We start from the raw sequence: 20,173 nt of genomic DNA on the forward strand, positions 1-20,173 counted from the left end.
TTTGCTATCCTCTTTACTGTGTGGAGGCAGGCCATTAACTCACTATAGTTTGGGAAATACTCCACTGCTGTTCTCATGACATGTATTGGTAGCTTAAGGGCCATAAACAATGAAAAGAGGGGAAAAAAGGGAGAAAAAGAGGATGGATATTTCTTTCCATATTTCCCTGTGGTTTATTTACACTGTATGTTTTTGTCCTCCAGCAGCTGAGTTCAGGCAGATGGTTTAAATGGGATATTAAGCAAGGACTGTACAAGCCCTTTTTGGGGAATCTCAGCCAAAACCCTTGTGTCCATCCTCCAGCAATTCAACCTGAAATTGATTGTAATTAGATTAGGGTAGCAAGCAAACCTCCCCGCTGTTAGTTACAGTTTTTTTCAGAAGAAATGTTATTACAAAACTAACACTAACCACTGAACTTAATGATCATACGGAACCTCAGGGTGTCTGGAAGACCATGATGAAGCAAATTTCAGGTGTAGTTGTGCAGTTCCTGACTGCTATTTCTCACAGGCTTGTGGAGGCCTCAGAGGTGGGGTCTGTGCAGCCTCCCTCAGGCAACGTAACCCAGTTGCATGTACCCTTCTTGCAGAGGACTAGGGTAAATGGGTTTGCTGCAGGACTCAAAAGTGGTTTAAATTGGAGCCCTGGAAGAATTTTGATTTGTAGGCAGCAGTGTCTGGGGATTGGAGTTTAAAGCAGGTTGCTTCAGATGGGCTGCAAATGGCCTGGCACATAGGGATAGTTTAAGGTTTATTTTGACACAAATAAGGTTAATCCCATTACTGTGCTGCCAGTACTTCTGTGGCCGCATAAAACTGTGCTCATCCTAATCCACAAAATTCCTTGCTTGTTGTTTGATCTTGCCACATTTACACATATTTCATTTGATGTCTATGTCAGCCTCAGCTTTTTGTATTGTTTGTCAAGTGTATCTAAAAAAGATTGATGGTAAATAGGTCTTGTGGTTTTCTTCTGTTTGCTGGGGAGTGTGTAATGCTATTCCATTTGCAATAACATCCTCTGCATTTTACAAAGACAGTACTATGGATATAAAACCAACTTACCCTGTGTGATTTTTTGACCATGTGCTTCAAAGATGCTGAAAGTTGGCAAAAACACAAGTGACTGGTGAGCTGATTGCTTTATGATAAGAGTAAGGGGTGTCAGAAAAGACGTCAGATGCTTGCATATATTGCATGAGCTTAAGTATACATGTCCACACAGCTAAATTGATATTTGTGGTAGGTTGACTTTATTGTCTAGGTGAACTTGACAGACACATGAATGTTGGATACTGTGATTGACTGTAATTGTCAGAAATGGTGATAACAATGACAAAAATAGGGGTGTATTAAGGGGTCATAGTTTCTTGGTGGCTTAAATGATAGTGATATATTTATGGCACAGCAGAATTAGAATACAAGTATTTGTGGTTTGCACATTTTGCATATAAAAAGACTCAGTTTTTACCTGTCACAGTTCAGCCCACAAAATCTTTTTTCTTTCTCTATCTAGCTTTTATAACACTTAGTCCTGTAAACTTACATGTACAGACACAAACAAGCATGTAGGTGCTATTAGACTCTATCAGCTCTGAACTTATTGATACAGCTGTGTGATATGGCTGTAGCTGCAAGACAAGAATCTTACTTTACCTGGTCACTTAGTGCAGATGACAGTTTTCCATAACCCAGAAGCTGTTTCTGGTACCTAGCATCTGCTAAGGAAATCCTTGTGAACTCTATTGTGGAAAAATAAGCAGAACCTTAAAGAAAACCATGATTTTGGATGGAGATTTTTTTTTTCCCTATCCTAATAATGAAAACTTTATTCAGCCCATGTTGCTGTTTTAAAAAAACACCTTGATTTATTTGGGGGAGGGGGGAGAAATTGATTTCTCTGAAAAAATTAGGAGATACACGTGTTGACAGCTGGGATGTATCAATGTGGTGGGTCTTTTTTGTAGCTATCTAATTTTTGTTCTGAGAATGTTACACAAGCTCAGGCACTCACTAATTTGGCAAATAAGGATCCACTGCCAAAGCAAATTCCAGCTGTGAACATGCGGTCGGTTCTGTGGCTCAAATAGGAAAGTATCCTATGCCTAAATTTGATTTCCATGCGCATTTGCCTATTTGGCTGCTCCGCAGTTTTTGAACAACTGCAGTTTTGCAGTCAATATAGAAGTTGACCACGTCCTTCTAGTAATAATGAAAATGTTTGTTGCATAGCGTGTTTGGGTTTGCATCTGGGTTTTCATTAATATAACCTATGTGAAATTCTCACATCCTGAAATCTAGATGGGATGTGTTTACAGCCCTTGTAGGGGTGGCAGGGACGGACTGCTCACTGGCAGATCATCCTTGCCTGATGTTCCCTGAATGTGAGCATCTCCAGCACAAAAAGCTCTTGGAGACCTCCTGCTTCTAAGTCAACATTGGTCTTCAGAGCTGAAGCACTGCTGGGTTAATGGGAGGTCCGCAGCAGGGGTCACTTCCCACTCTGTGGAAGTATCAGTGACATATTGGTACAGCCGCTGCTGTCATGTGCAAGTGGGGATGCTTCCCACATACTAGCCCTTCTTCCGGGCCCCTTTAGGAGGGAAGTGCTGGAGCCCACTGATCTCCACTTGCAGCCTCAGAGCATGCGATGAGCTGTTGCTGATGGTGTATGAGGGGTTGGTGACCAAACCTTTCCTTTGCTCCTGTCAGGCACCGACAAAGAACAACAATGATCAGGAGTAACAAATCTGCTGCAGGGTTTTAGGCTTGGGAGAGAGCTTTTGGGAGCAGGGAACCTGGGAAGCATTTCTGGGCTCAGGAAGAGCAGCTGTGTATCCAGACACTTTGACATAAGGTGTTAGGCACTCTGTGTAGCATGGCTGTGCTAAGGCTGTGCCATACCAGCACCGCTGGAGAGAGCATCCAGGATGGGTGTGCTGTCTGCGTCTGTGTACCCTGTGGCAGCCCTCTTGCTGGAGGGGCTCAGGGTATGAGCCAGGTTCACCCATGCTCTCACAAAATGCCTGTGAGGTTGGGAGCAGGATCTACCTGGAGAGCAAACCACTGTACCTGCTCACTTCATCTCCTGCTTTGCTTTGAACTCACACTTCTGGAGATTCCTGGTTTTGCCCCAAAGTTATCTGTGCAAAACAGACATCAACAGCAGGACCTGTGTGTCTGGATTGACCAATTTTGGTTTGTTTCTTTTTAAATGGTGATGAAGATTGGACTAGATATGTTACTATTTAGTGCTGAGATGGGAAATTGAATTTCAGTAAGCAGTCAGACAGGAGAAATACTTTCAGACACTTAGCTGAGACATACTGGATCAATTAGATTTAAGGTACATTACCTGTAACTGCTGTTATCCCAGAGCCAGCCCACGCTTTAAGTATAGGAATATAGTTGCAGCTTTCTGTGCTCAAGTCCAGGGCTGAGGACACAATGGGATTGAGTTGGACTGTGTGCAGACCGAGAACATGTAGGTAAACAGGTGCAGAAACTAAGTCAGGGAGCTCCTCGTGTTTTGGGGAGTGGACCTTGCCCCATGGAATGCTCATTGTATACCTAAGGGTATTTCTTGAGAATGTCTCAGGAAATTATTTCCCATTTTGTTCTGTTTTGTGGCTGTCACTGTTCAGTTTTGCTTTCCCATGGATCATGGTGGTTTTCTTACCTTCGTATTACAAGTATGGAGAAAAATCTATCAAATAATGTTGTTTTTGGCATGCTATCTGAATTTCATTACAAAAGTCACTAGCACTTGCTTAAAAAATAAATTAACCAAAAATCTTTGAGCATCATTATCAAGAGCATATAGGCTTGTAGTTGAGTTTGGTATTGCTTTAACTAATCCATCTACTTTGAATTCTGTTTGTGTTTCAGACTCTAAACTACTAAGTATTAAATTAAAAGTATTAATTACTTTCCTTAGTTCATATTCTTTCTGAATAAGCTGATCAAGTTATGGTATAGTTAGGCCAGAGCTATAGCAGCCCTAATAAACTATAATTTCTGAACACCAGTATTAATTCATCTTGGCTCCCACGGAATTTGAATCTCATGTTTGTCACATTTGCTTAGGGCTGCAGTTTGTCCTTTTTTTGGAGCACCCTTACCTCAAAGCATGTACTGAAGCAGAGGGGAGCCTCTCGGAAGGAGCCTTGATCAAAAATATGTATCCTCTGGTGCATAGGAAGCCACAAGCTTGGGCTGCATCTTCTCTGTGGTGAGGAAAGAAGGGGTTTCCATCCATCCCTCAGCACCTCTGGTTAGCAGCAAGTGGCACAGGTATGTACTTTGCTGGGTGTGAGGCTGGTGGAAACCCATCTGTGTCATTCTTTGTGCCCGTCCAGGAATCAGTCCTGGGCTGCTTGTTTTAAGGGCTGTAAAACTTATACAGAAGCAGAATGTTCTCCTTCCTCTTCATTGTTCAGCTGTTAAGTAAAGAGTTGTTCCAAATTTAAAAAAGAAAACACAACGGGATATGTTACAGAAATGTGTAATTTTTAGATTTTAATTTAAAAAATGTATCTGTACAATTCTGCTGTAGATATTGAGCAGCTGTTAGAACCAAAGTGACTAATAAATAATATCTTTCTGGGTTCTAAGTGTTTAGTGGGGCAGAAAACGATTGGGAAGCCAGTATTTATTCAATGAACAAAGGACACGAACTATTTAATTTAACTAAATGAATGAACACTGTTAATGGAATTTTCCTGTCTTCTATTAATTTTACTAAAGAGACCTCTAAAATGATTGTAATGGTTTTGTCCCTTACATGCTATCTAAGGGCCAGACTGTGCATGTTGTATGCAGAAAAACAGTTGCTGATATGAGTAATATAACTGGCACCTAATTGGTATAATCTCAATGGCATTATTTTCATGACTACTGGTACTATTTTTCATTACTTTAGTGAGCTAAAATCTCAGTCAAAGATTTTAGCCTGCTGTGTTATTTTTTTTTTATTTTATTTCAATTTTCAATTTTCAAATGTATTATTGAGCCTCAAAACCAGAGCATCGTTGACTAGCCATTACTAGTTAGCTGGTAAAGAGCTATTGTATGAAGAACTGCTGTTCAGCCTAATTATTACAGATTATTAGATTAATTTTTTAATTGAGTAGCCTAATTAAAGGAGCCCCCCTACTAGCAATTAGGAAGACTATATTATCTTGTGTTCTCTTTCTTCGCTGCCAGAGCATTTAGACCCTTGCAGAATTGTCACTAAGAAGGAGGAGGACCATTCAAATTGCTATGTTCATATCAGTTGTCAACTTTCAGATGTATTCTAAAAAGAATAGGTTTTGACAGAATATTTCAAGGATTTTGCCCCCCTGTTTTAGGGCGATGATGAATGTGCAATACAGATGACCTTTACACAAGGCCGCATGCTAATATTCAGAACTGTGCTTTTGTTTGTCTGGAACAATGGCTGTCATTAAGACAGCTGAGTTTGCCAATATGCCCCTCTGTTTCAGTGCCGGACCCTTCCTGATTGGGCACCAGGAAGCATCATGTGCCTTTGACTGAAATGACATGGAAGATGTATGGTCCGAGTGCTGTCTTCAGCACCACTGCTGTGATGGGAAGAAAACCACTCTGACCCAAATAGACCTGCGCTCAAACAATGTCACACCAAACGAAGACAACATATTGGGAAGAAAAATGCTTGTAAACTGTGTGTGCTGGAAGATGTATTGGCCAGACGGCCATAGGGCAATCTTTGAACTATTGAAATCTTTAGAAATATTGTTTAGTTCTTGAAGAATACTTACAAACCTAATTAATCAAGCATAGATGGTTATTTTCACTCTTTACATACTGCATCATTTTGGGACAAGAATAGGGCTGTCACATTTATTTTGCTGACCACTTCCCAGGTGCTTGCTGGCAAAACCAGGGTTTGAACATACAATACCACAGCAATCCTCAAACAACAGCCTTAAGAGAGCTCCTGGCCTTCTCCTAACCCTTAATGTGCTTCAAAACATCCTATGTGTTTCCACTTTTCTTCCACTCAGAACATGCACTGTCTTGGGCTATGACATTTCATTTTCTTTTTGGTTTATTTCTTTTAATATTTAAATATTGCTAGGAAGAAATTTGACATCTCCTCCAGAGCAGTATTTTAAACCTGACATGAACTTAATGAATGATGGAGGAGCTAACAGCACAATTTTAATGTCAACTCAATTGCATATGTACCTCTCAAGAGATGTCCAGATAAAAGTTTCAGTATAAGACCTGTTATTACTCCCTCCCCTTCTTCTCCCCCCACTGTTTCTACTACAGTCTTATGTGTAGAAGCTCTTGTGAAATACTCATGCCATTAATTCATCTTGAAGTGGACATAAACTGAGGACTTCACTCTGTTTCCAAAACTTAGATTGTTTGAATCCATGATCCCACTGATTTCCAACTTCTGGTACCTCTGTATTTAGATTACTGTAATTAAAATAAATGTTTACTGGTTTCAGAGTTTTTGATGTACACCTTGTGGCCAAAGCCTACTGAAAGAAATAACTTGACATGTTTAATTACTTTTAAAAGCTGTCATCATGTTTAGTAAGTCTTGAAACTAATTTGTACAGGCAATAAACAATTTATGAAAGTGTTAAAAACTTTAAAATTCACCTCAAGCTATGATATGCAATAAGAGCCATAAAATAGTGTCTCGCTCGAGACGTTTTGACAGTGTAGTACCATTGATTTATACCAGTTTAAAACCTATTATTATTTTTATATGTATTATAACGGACACATTAATATGTTCATGTGGTCTGCTGAAGTAAGCTGTCACTCAGAAGAAAATGTATTTTAAATAGTTTCTGATCTTGAACTTGGCTTTAAATGAACAGTCAGGGTTAAAAGCATGTGTATGAACTGCCTTCAAAGGCAACACTTTCCCAATTCAGAGCTTACTTACTATAGGAATGGGCATCCCTAAGCACACACTTCACTGTATTTGAAGTGATGAAGTATGGAACTGTTGAATGCACCCAGGAACCTTTTTCTGGTTCTAAGTGCATGTACTAATTAATATGAATTGTATGTTTGTAACTTTATTTTAAAAGCACTGGTTTTAGCCTACCCCCATAGTAACCTCATGTATGCCTATTTAATATAATAAACTGTCCGTATAAAAGCATGTCACTCCCAAGCAGGCTTGAGCTGATGTGGGAAAATGTTCAGCCGTTGCTTGTCAAGGTCTGCTGCACAGGAGACAGTAGCGTCCAGTGCTAGAAATCTCATTGGCAGAAATGAATGGAAATAAGCCGTACAAAAACCTGTTTATCAGGCTAGAAACATTGAACTCATGTCAAATTAAAAGCTGTCCAAGGTAGGTGGATCTTCGGGGTTCCTGTACACAACCTGATTGGGAAATAAGGGTAGCTGTCTATGGACTAATTTCAAAGTTCTGAGCTGCTAGATCTAAGCAGACAACATTTCTGTCTCTCAGCACTCAGAAACCATCAACTGAACCACTTCTTTGCTTGGCATTTAGTAATTCGGGATCTTTGTTTCTATTCTACAAAGACTGGAAAGGCAGTATTTTCATGTAAATGAGAAAGAAAGTTGGTGAGTTAATAAGTTTAACTACGTGGCTGCCGCTCCACTGTATAGTGTTTTAACTTTTTTATCTATCTTTTCCAGTCTGCTTTAAAGCAGAGGACAAACTTCTTGTGCCACCATGGCATTTCCAATTCAGACCCACCCAAGGGAGCTTCCCTCCCAGGCCTAAGGCAAGACAGGGCACAAGCCTCCTTTGATCCTGCATGCCAACACAGGTGCTGCAGAAAGTTGCTGCTGTGTAGGGACCTAGCAAAGCTTCTGGAGACTGCGGCTCGTTGTTGAGAGCAGAGGTGAAATGCTCCCTTGGGGCTGCAGTGGGGGGATGCCCAGACAGAGAGCCTGACAAGTCAGATGTCACCTCTGTTTTGCCTCCTACTTCCCTGTACGGACTTATTTGCTCTGTTTTACTTTCAGTATCATCTTCAGCAGCACCAAACAAAGGCTGTCTGTTCAACAACATAATATGCTTGGGTCCCTGCTGACCTTGAGAGTCAAATGTTTTATCATAGAATCATAGAATGGTTAGGGTGGGAAAGGACCTTAAAGTTATCTAGTTCCAACACTTTCCACTAGACCAGACAGTGCGAGGAATGGAGCCTTCACAGCTTCCTTGGGCAGCCTGTTCCAGTGCCTCACCATTCTCAGTAAAGAATTTCTTCCTTCTATCCAACCCAAATCAGTTTTGGTCACTGTATCAGTATATCTATCCTTTGATGAGGAGGGAGGTGACTTTCTGACCCTGCTATGCTAGGAAGATAGTCTGTGTGTTGGGTGGTCTGCAGGCACCACTTTGTCTGCCTCCATCATTCATAAACCTTCTGCCTTCACCACTTGTACAAGTCTTATGTATCTTTCTTGGTCTCTTTGTGTGTACATCTATATGTCAGTTCAGTTGCTGAGCAAAATCCTCACTTAATGTTTTTATTTCAGAAATCTGCTCAGCTTTTTCCACATCTATCAGGGTCCTGCCAGCTGTGGGCATAGAAAGGGGGCAGGAGCAGCATCCGAACTTGCCAGCCACATTCAGGCTGTGTCTGGGTGGCGGAGGGTGGCTGCCCCAGTTACCATGGCACTGGCGACATTCTCCAGGCTTCTTCATATTCCTCCAAAAAAATGCTCGGGGCAAACACCTTCTTTTGCAGAAATTTGGCATGACCGTCTCCTTCGCTGCTGGCCTGTTCTTCCAACCATTTCCCGACAAAGAGGTTAATAAATGTTTACTTTTTTTCCTGTTTCCATATGGTTTGTTCACAGGCTTTTGCTTGTGTGTGTATGAATGCTCACTTGCATTGACTGCTGTGAGGGAATTGTTCTACTAATGCTGGCCATCTTCAAATCAATGCCTGCACATAACAACAGAAAGTGCCTCAGATGTAGTGGTTTCCACAGGACTATTGTTAGGCCTTTGTTAAGCATTTTTGAACCTAATAAATAATGTCAAAAGTCTCTATCCTAGCAAAAAATGTTCCTTTTGAAACAGTTCTAATAGTATTTTTGTTCTGCGATGTCTCCCAGTGTTGTGAAGAATTTGCGCTTCACAATAGGAATCTGGTATATCGCGTGCCGTATTGCCCTTTTTTTTTTTTCATTGATTTTGAGATGCAAACCTTCCTTTTCTGGGCAGGAATTCCCATTTCTTTACAGAAATGTTGCTTTTTCTTGAATAACCATATCACTTGGAACTTCAGTGTTGTAAAGGCTATGAAATTTCACAAACTACAAGAGAACTGAATCTTAATAATGATGGAATGAAAGGAAGGAAAACAAATTGTTGAACTTAATTATATGTTAGTCCAGTTAACCTCCTTTGCGGTTTGTTGCATAACTCCTAATTAAATTAAGTCTAAAGCAAGGTTTTAACAATCACTTTATGCACTGAAAAACAACGATAACAATGGTCAAAGATGATCACAGTAGTCCCCTGTGGCTGTAATACGTATTAATCTAGACATTAATGACTATTCTGGAAAAAACTCTTAGTTGGAGACTCACTGCAATTCATTATACCTTATATAGTACCTTTTAACAATAAATTTGAGCTGTCCTTAGTCTGTAGTTTAATTTGTGGATCATATTCCCATTTCTGCGGTGCAATAATGTGTAGCAAATGAAGCTAGGATGAAACATATTTGCCAGACATATTTTATTTGTGTGCATTTTATTTTGCTTCTTTTAATTGGGCTCTGGGGAAGAATGTCAAACCCCACATTTCTGTGCATTTATTTTCTGTGTGGCACCAAAGCTGTTGGATGCTATCTTTATTTAACAGCTAAAGTGTGGAGTCCTTTTTTAGTCATCTCAGTTCAGCTAGTGCCAAAAGAGACATTTTAGCTTGTTTTCTGGCTACAGTGGAAATAAACACTAGAAGATCTGCAGTAGGAACAGCTTACTTGCAGTCTTACGTGAGAGGGTGTCAAACAAATTTCAGCTCGCTACAGTTGTAGTAGCGAAGGAAAACTACATTTGGGTTTTCCTAAAGCAAGCTTCTAATACAATGATAGTTCAGTGGGACTTACTTCTGTGTTCACTTTCTTTTACAGTTGACATCAGCAGAACTGCTGCCTTCAACTTCTGGAGGGTAGACTTTGGCCTGTTTAGGAGCCTGGTTGTCATAGTCCCTTGGGAGGCAGTTCTGAAGGGCAAAGGAGTCCAGGAAAGCTGAACATTCTTCAGGAAGCATTGTCCTAGAGAAACTGGCTGCTCTTGGCTTGGATGGATGTACTCTTTGATTGGTAAAATCTGACTGGATGGCCAGACCTAAGAAGCTGTGGTGAATGGAATGAAATCCAGTTGACAGCTGGTCACAGATGTTCCCCACAGCTCAGTCTTGGGAGTCTAGAGGGCATGTTCAAAGAAAAGCCCCTGTAAAAATGACAGTAGATGCAGAACAGTCCTGCAGTGGGCAAAGGCCTAGATAGGACTCAAAAATAAGGTTTAGCTCAATAATTAAAAACATGAAGGTTACCTGGTGGGCTGGAAAAGTGAGAGGACACATAGAGGGCAGGGAAAAATCTGTTTATTGCTGTCAGTCTTTGTCAGCAAATGGAAAAGAACAACAGATCTAAGCAACCTGATTAACTTCCAGCATGATGAGTGGGGCAGCATCGGGTGTACTAAGCAGTAGCTGTGAGCATTGCTGAGCTAGTGACAGTGCTGTGGGTGCCCTGAACGTCATACGCCAAAATTCTAGCTGTGATGACTAATAACATCTCTCTGTGTGTACGGTTTGAAACTACAAATTTGATTTGAACTGAGACTTGCTGCCTTTCAGATGTAAATATGATACTATATTTTCAAGGGGAAGATCATACATTTCACAGTAGCTTTGCATTGTATGAAATATAATTCCTGTGGGGAATCTTTGTTGGTTCTGGTGAGATATTTTTTCTTTCAGATTATGTTTCATTAGTGCATAAAGTCCAGAAAAAAACAAAACAAAAATTGCAAGATGTTGGGAAGAAGATGAAAGCCTTAATATTAAATTGGCTGTGAGCGAGAATCTAAAGACAAGGATTTTTTGAGATGGGAGTTCTCGGTGATTGATATTAGCTGTTTCTTTTGCCATGCTTATTCCTGCAGTTTCAATTTTCTCTTTTCCTGGAGACTGCAGAACTTCTCAGGAGAAATCAAGCATTCAGCTCTTCTTGTCTCATCTGGCCTCACTTCTCCCTTCATCTCTGTAGAATGAACACATCTGAATGATGCATTAAGCAACATGACCATCATCGTGGTTCATAGTTGCTTTCTTCCTTGCTTGTGCTGTCTTACCAATGACGTCTTTGTTTGTTCTAGTTTTGAAAGCCTTTACCTTGCTGTGATGGCCGTTAGCATCACTTGCTGGTATAGCCCTGAGGAGGCGCAGGTAATGCTTTTGGGGCTCGTGCAACGTAGTTTGCTGGTCCTGGGCTGGCTCCCCTCTGACAATGTGACAGGAGCTGCATGAAACTCAGTCAGGAGTTTGGCTGGTGTTGCACATCAGCTCTTGGCTGTGTACTTTGAATACCCCTGCCGCTGTAGCTCAGCTGGCAAAACTTTGCAGCATGCACCTGCCCTTGCTGCCTTTTGGACCTCCCTCTTGAGAGGAATCATTCAGAAAGGCAAGGAGGAGACTGTATGTGATTCTTTGTTCTCATTAGAGGACAAATTTCTCATGAGGACAGTGGGGCAAATTCCCTAGAAAAGGAAATGGTCTGATTGAGGATTGAATTAAATAACTGGGATTCCCCCAAAAGATGTCTTTTAGCCATAGGGGCTTTCCACCTGGAGCCTCCTCCTGTCCATCACCAGGCTTTTCCAAGAAAGAGTCCAGCTTCAGGTCAAGTATCAAATGTTTATGAGCTTGGAGCCTTAAATCAGAGTAGGAGTTTCCTTCTGCTCCTTGAAATGGTGTCATCCACTCAGCTGTTTGATGTTTAAATAAATACCTCAAAGCAGCTTTAACCACAGCTTTTACAGTAGGGGCCAAGATGAATGAGAATGTGTGACTTTCCAAACTCTGTTTTATCAAACTCATTACTTGTAGACAACCTTGCAAAAAGAAAAGCTTACTTGTAAAAAGTTAGAAGAGCTCTGTCTTGTTTGGGGTCCTCACAGCACAGTTAAATATATAAAACCAAAAGAAAAACAAAGAAGTGTTTTCCTAATCACCACCAGTACTACATTTGATGGAAATTTGAAAATCAAGGCACAATCTTTTTGCTGTTAGATCTTCATCTTTTCGAAAAATCCTGAAATATTAATTTGTCTAATCAATTTGATAGTGACACATGAAAGAGGACAAGGGTATATTTGTTCTACCAATGACATAAGTGAATTGCGTTGTCAGTCAGGTGAACACTCCTGAGATGAGAGGAAACAGGGTTTTTTAGAGAGGAAACCCCCTGATATGCTATGAAAGCACTGGAAACAGCTATCTGAAGGTGATATTTTAGTTTGTTTTTTTTCATTCGCTGGCTTCAGAAGTGTGTCTGAAATGCACACTAGCTGACTAAATGATTCATTGCAAATCAGGTGGATTTAGCAGTTCTGTTCTTTAGTAGTTAATTATAAGACTTTGTATTTTTGAAGGTATTTACTACCTGAAATTTTGTTTCAGAAAACTTCCATGTGTGTTTTGTGTGAACTGTTTCTTATGATCAAAAGGAAGTATAATTGCTTTTTCTAATGCACGTGTTACTGTCTCTTTCCCCTGATTTGAAGACCGGGTCTTTCTAGAAAGACTAAAGAGCTGTGATTAAAGATTGTTCTTGGGCACAAGTTCATACATGAATACAGGAGAATGGAAGATGCTGTCTGTACAGTGTTAACGCTTATATGCCTTAACACTGTACAGACATATGTGAAAAGCACGTGATTGTGACCCAGTTTTTAAAAAGGGACCAATTTGCTGCTTGCCAACTCTGCCTTTCAAAGACACACACCAGCAGAAAATCTGACCCAGCATTTTCATGTTATCTAGAGTGCTATCAATCACGGGGAAATTTAAATCCTAATTCTACTCTAACTAAAAAAAAGAAAAACATAACAAAATCAAACCCACATCTGTCATAAAAAGCCTTTGTACTTGATACTGCTTTTTCAGTTTATTCGATTTATGATGCTGTTAGTGATGTCTGTTGTACACATTTGTCATCACAAAATGTTTTTTCGTGTGCGTCCCTTAGCCAAGCTAGTATTAAAGCTGAAGTTTTTTTCTGCCAGGTGTCAATGTTAGGATAAAACTTTTTGGAAAATTTGAACAGGGATTATTTATTGATGTCTGACAATAGAAATAGATGTAGGCAGGATGTTGTTTTCCTTACAGTGAAAAAAATGTATGACCATGATAGTAAATAGAAGAGGGACAAAAAGATTGTGTCTGTATTTATAGCTGGAATCTTATACAGAATGTGAATTTACATCCTGACAGTAAGAGTTGCACATGTGCACTGTAGCTGTGTTGAGTTTGGCATCTCAGTTCTCCTGAGATGTCACTGGCCCTGGGCAAGCAAAGGTTTTGCATATCCTGAGAAGATGGATGTGTGTGTAGCATTTTCAGTTCATGAACACCAAGGCGGAACACAGCTTTCCTCCTCCTTTGCTTCTCACTGCACCATGCTGCTCTCATCCTCAACACCAAAACCCGTCGAAGGGACAACAAAATAAGAGTTCCCTTATTTTCTGGGCATCCTGTCTGTTGACTCAGGAGACACAGAGGGGAAGAAGTTGCCTGAAGAAAACGCAGAGGCTGGAGACCTCAGTGCTGTAAGGGATGGAGGAGAATATGAGAAGGAATGGAGGACAGAGGAGGGAAACCAGAATAATGACATAGCCTGCGTTGCCTCGCATATCTAATTTGTGTGTGTGAAGTAAAGAAACTAAGCATATAAAATAAGAATTTTGTCATATCTATCCAAACTGGCCAGGGCTTGCTACAAGACAAGTTTCTAGGGCTATCTAAAATAAAATAATTTTTTAAAAAGATGTTTGAAAAAGATTTTATACCTGTAAAATGACTTTGCAAACTCTTGAGAATGTTGCACTTCAAATAGCATTATAGGAATAGCGAGGTATGATTTAAAGAAAACACAAGGGAAAAAATGTTATAGAATTTTTAAGTGATTGAAGTTGCTTTTTTTTAATGGGAGGGAAGATAATGCTAAATAGTGTTTGTTACATCCATCATATCTTACTCATAAAGAAATGGGCTCCCGTTAAAAGCCTTGATTTTGAAATTTGATGTGAACTTTCTCAAGTCTCAAGTAATTTAAATTTTCATGGCCTTCATGCATTTAGTGTCCAAAACCATTGATGACTAAAAAAGAAGACCCTGCACCATGTTCTCAGTAGCTGAATGTTGGCCTATTGAATTTGGGTAGGTAACAAGTTACACCACATCAGAGGCCAGTTCTGCATCTTGGCACAAATAAGAAAGTTTAGCCCCAGATTCAAAGATCTTCCAAAATTTGAGGACCCATTCAGTTTGGTTGCACAGTTTCAAGATGATTTTCTTTTCTCATTGTTGTCTTGCCTGAAGGTTTGAAGGAGCAAGAAGGGAGAAGTTGTTTAATAAACAACATATGCAAGATCATCACTGACCTAGTTCAGAAGTACAAGCATGTGAGAACAGAGCTGACCTCTTGCTCCCAGTGATGTTACTAGAAGTTTTGCCACTGACTTCAACAGAGTGAAAATTTCAGGGATTTTTCCTGTCTGAAGTTGCTCGTAGTGGAATGTCCATTTGCTGCAAGTGCAAATGCAAATGAATACACTTTGTGACTAGTTCTGTTGAACTGAGGCTTTTTCAGGCTTAGTGCCTATATTCCTACGCAATGCATTTAAGAATCAAAACCAAGCCAAATTTTGATTAATAGAGAAATTACACTTTTAATAATAAAAATAAGAATTGGGTTTAAATAAGTAAATGGCTTTAATGGCTTTAATAAGTCTTTTATTTCACAGAAGATTTACCTTAGGAATTAAATTTGCGTAAATTAAGTGTAAAAGCTTTTTTTAAGATGGCAGTATCTCTATTTCATGTAAGCATGAAGAGAACATACACACGCAAAGAGGTTTTAATAAGCTAAGTATTGATTTAGATACTCTGCATGTAAGCAAAAGTATTTCTGGTATTTTCAATTTTTTTCCCTTCAAAACTGTTGGCATTGACAAATGAGTAAGTCCATTTCAACACCTAAGATGCAACCCATTCCATATAGCTGTGCAACACACAGTGATTCCCAGGCAATGCTGTGAAAGTTGGAAGCAGGCAAATGAAAAAGTCATGGGAAAATTACATGTATTTCTTGTAAGGTTGCTGTTGTTTTTCCTTTTGTTAGTCAAGCTGTATCTCTCTCGTCTTCTCTGTGCTCTGGATGCATGTTGCTAAGAACTGCCATATCTAAACTGAAAGTCACGGTTTGTCCACTTGTAATGCTAGGGTTTTTATCTCCATTTCACTATGAGATTACATCAGTATTTTGTGTTGCCCCCCCCCCCCCCCCCCCCCCCCATACTTCCCCAGCTTAAAGATGTGCTCTTTTAGATTTTTTTGTGTGTGACTTTAACAATGTTCTGTTCACATTTCCTTGGATAGGCCCAACAATTGCTTGTTGACCCATTTTAACCCCTTTTGAGCATCATCTTCAAAGTGTAACTGTCCTTGACAATGAAAGAGACCTTCCTATTGTCTGGTCCTTCCAGGCAATCTTTAGCATTGAGTTAAATGGCTTTCAGATGGAGGAGTTGGCTGGAAGGAAGAAGACAAAGTGGTCTGTTGTTTCTGAGTGACTTTGCTAGAGTTTCCCTTTTTTCTTTTAGAATGGTGCATTTCTATAGAAGATGACAGACGTTTTGACAGGTGCAATATGCTTTGAACTGTTGTGTCAGATAATTCTTTTGTCTTGGTTTTTCCCAGCAGAGTGGTACGTCTCCTTAGGATGCTGATATGCATATTGTTTGCTTTTTATTTAGTGTGGTCAAGCCTTCCATCCTCCTTTTCTCTCCCCCTCTCTTACTTTTTTTGCTGTTTCTTTGCATATATGGAGCTAACCCAGACGGGAGGGCGGAGTGACCATGACTTAAACCTCTCTCTCCAACCTTTTGATCATGATAACTGACAGTTATAACTCAGGAAATTATAATGGTAATTATAAGAAAGAGCAGGCAAAAGCGCACAAAAGCATGACCTCGAACAAAATCACATTATAATCTCATCTCTGGCTGCAATGAACTATGCTTATATAAAAAGAGATGGTTCCAGGACTATTCCTTAAGAGCAGGAAAGATTTAGCTTTGCTCCTCTGTGGATTGGCCTAGATGAAAACAAGCCATAGTCCCATCATGTAATCAAAACTGATTTGATGGGAAAAGAGGAACTTCAAGCTAAAGTTTTAAAACTTAAACAAAAAGAAAGCTTATTCTTAGTAAGGATGTTTTATTTCTTAATACTTTTAAAGTTACCACAGAGGGTATTTCTTGGTCAGGTAGCTTCATTTAATTGGAGTGTGTAGAGCATGTTGTACATTTGTGGTCAATGTTTTTGCAGTGCCAACTCTGGCAGTTTTGAGTTCTACTATGAATTATTGTTTTGGAAATAACAGCACTGTTAAACTGGTCATGCAGAGATGTTGGGATTTGTGCCTCACTCTATCTTTCTACATTAATCTCTGCTTCTGCCTACCTGCCCATTTTGGGCTTAAACAGGCTTTCCTATTTTTGATGTGTCTGTTTTATTTTCAGAGTTAACATCCCTTGTTTTGGTGGCCTGGGTATGACTCTCATTCATTGTGTCATGAATGACATTCGTGTTACTGAAAGACAACCTGACCCCGAAAAATTGAAGACAAGATCTTCTTTTTCAGTTGCTTCAGATAGCATAAACTCAGTGGGGAAGAGAGATTTAAAGGCTGCCAATCAAATAGAGGAATGGACGACATAATTTACTGTAGCAGGGAGAGGTGGCTTGGAAAGCTTTGCTTTATGAATCCTTCCAGAACATCTGAGAAGTTGATTTAATAGCTCATGACATGCATGTTTAAAATATTTGTACCAAAATTTTTGAAAACCAGGGACTAGCAGCTAAGTCTGTAAACCACAGTTAAGTGTCCTGGTGACCTCACTTCCAAAAGTAGCAAGAACTCATCAGCTTTTGTGTTTTTTATGTTTATCTATCTGCTCCACTCTGAGGAATGCTTTAGAGTATCTTCCTCTCGCATTTTAGCTTACAGGGCAATGTAAAAATTGTGTGTGTTATTATGGTATATAGTAGGTAACCTTACAATAATGAAAACGTAATTACTTCTAAAATGATGAAATTCGTGTGCAGATTTTGACTGGTGCTTATGATATCCCAAACAAAGAATGGCTATATTTGTTTCTTTACTAGTGGATGCCTCAGTGCCACAAAGTGTTCTACAGGAGTATTTAAGCATGTGAGATGAATGGATCTGAAATATATGGCTAAAGCATTGTCTGAAATGCTGTCTGCTGCCACAGAAGGATCTTAATAACTGTTACAGTGATTGTAAAAGTGCTTCTTTGGAACCACTGAACTTTTCAGTTACTTTTTTTTCAAGTAATTCCTGTTTATATTGTAACTCTTGCTTCTATAAATCACTCATGCAAACAAGATGCAAAATCTCTCCATTTTAGTAGCTAATCTTCTGAGCTGAAAACAGTATTTTTTTGCTATCCATGTTGGATACTTAGCTGTGACCACTAGTCTCTAGTTGCAGATGTATTCATGTATCGACTGATAACTGGTTGAAACTCTTTGTGTCAAAACTGTAGAAAATATGTTTGCAACAATGGACATTTCCAAGCAGATTTTTTGTAGTTATATGTTTCAGGTGTCTGAGAACAGGTTCTCATGAAGATTGGTGGGTGTTCTTAACAAGAGGACTATTTACTGACACCGTCTCTAATTGGTATGTGTCATGGAAAATTCTCTTCTTAAAAGATCTGACATCTTTCAGAGAAGAACCAAATGGATCTGATGTTAAATTGCTTCAGGCTCTTTTGCAAAGTAGAGTATTTCTGAAGCTGGGATAATTTTGCCAAGGGACTTACAAGGCATGAATTTCTTAGGACGATGTGCATCACATTCGGTTTTATGGTTTCCCTTTCACTGTTCAAGGACATTGCACAGTTGAATAGGTTGCAGGGGAACCCACGCTTTTTTCACAGGAGTCCAGTGTAAGCATGGCAGAGTCCATGTTATGGTCATCAGTAAGATGGTTGCTTATTATTGGATCTGTATCTGAAATTTCTATAGGGTTCTCATCAACAAAATGAAGGTGGTTGCTCTTTTGATCAGGTTTAGTAGGAAAATATGCAGAATTCTCACAGGCTGCTGATGTGTCAAAATATGCCCACTGTAACAGTTCACAGGCTATACAAACTTCATGGTTGTCAAGTATTCTGCTTGCCTTTGCCATATAGACGTCATGGTTGTCACTGGAGATAGAGTGCTGTACCTTCTGCTCCAAGCACATAGACTCCTACTGTCAGGATTGGTATCGTGTGGTGAGCATGGAGAGACTATGCAAATTGGATAATATAATGCTGGTCCTATGGGAGCTGACTGTGCTAATTCCTATGTTAATCCTGTGAGTGAATGCAGTATGAACGAGACGCTCACCCTAAGGCTCGTTGAGGTCAAGCCGTGTACTCTTGCCATTGAGAAGTGCTATGCCCTCTCTCCAGGTAATCAGTCTGACTTTTGAGTGCTCACTAAAAGGTGCACCTACCTACTGATAGCATTTCCCTTTGCCCTAGAAGCATCAAGTGTGGAATAATCTGTAAGGAGTCCACTGATGATGATCCATTTAACATCAGCTGGGAATCTTTCCACCAATTTGGTAAAACTTGGATCACGCCATTAGCAAGAAAGCCATGCTGAGCACATCCACAGGAATCATTTCATCTCTCTGGCAGAATAACACCAGATTGATGCAGGCTATCTCAGAGTGACAGAACATGAGAAATTTCACTTTTTCACCCTGGTTGCTGTTCAGGAACCATTTGAGGACCATGGGCAAGAAAGGAACTACTACTGGGTCAGGCAGCTGGAATGATTGTTGTAGGTCCCTTCCAAATGAAAATATTCTATTCTATTATATTGTTGTCTAGTCTAGACTAGTCTAGTCTATTTCCTGTCCTATCCTATTAAGTTCATGGCTAGGAGTAATTTGTCAGACCACAGTACTGAGTTAATCAAGAGGCAACAGTATTCGTGTTACCACTGACAGCTGGTTTCTGGTCAAAACTTTAGACATTGCTTTATGAAACTTTGATACCATCACCTGAATGTATTTTTGTTTGAATGCAAACTTTAACCTAATGTGAGTGTTTCATATATTTTTGCAGTGTTAGATCCCAAGATGTCAGTTTGGACATCCAAATTTAGTGGGTCATAAGAGTCTTTAATGAACTGGGAAAGTTTTATCCATACACAGGCTCCTCTTTGTCCCAGCACAAAATGACTCATCTGACAAGACAGAATCATACCTCTTAGGTACGGATTCCTGCTGATTCCTACTCGTAACTGCTGAGATATATTAGCAGAGACTATAACGCTCTAAAAGTGCATTCTACAGCAAGGTTTAGAATGAACCAAAAAAAACTTAAAATTAAGTCTCTAAGTCCACATTTATTTATTCAAGTTCCTACTGTGTTTCAAAGCATGTTAGCATGCTATAAAATTAAGGTAATAATGAAATCCTCATTAAAAGGCATAAGAAGTTATGAATCTGAGCCTAATACATCCATATTTAGTAGAGCTTCTTGCAAATGAAGTACACTTCTATGCGACTAGATTTAAACAAAATGATAGGCCAATTATTTTTTATCTTCGTTGTTATGTAGGTCAACATGCAATTCTCTTATCCATTGTCTCAGTTAAGTACTGACTTGATGCTGCTGAGATATGATAAAAATGTTAAGATGTCCTTCCAGTCTTGTATACAGACATGCTAGTCAAAAGTTAATCCCTTTTTCTAGGTAAGGCTAGTCTCAGCTATTGTACTATGCAAAGTTGTATTTGTTGTATTTTAAATATTTAATTAAATTTAATGTGTAAATTAATAGCTACAATAAATAACTAATATTCT

The sequence above is a fragment of the Pezoporus wallicus genome, unplaced genomic scaffold (assembly GCF_028554395.1).
Source record: "Pezoporus wallicus isolate ANWC-B61680 ecotype Strahan unplaced genomic scaffold, APGP_CSIRO_Pwel_v1 contig_2871, whole genome shotgun sequence".
Taxonomy (NCBI): Eukaryota; Metazoa; Chordata; class Aves; order Psittaciformes; family Psittacidae; genus Pezoporus; species Pezoporus wallicus.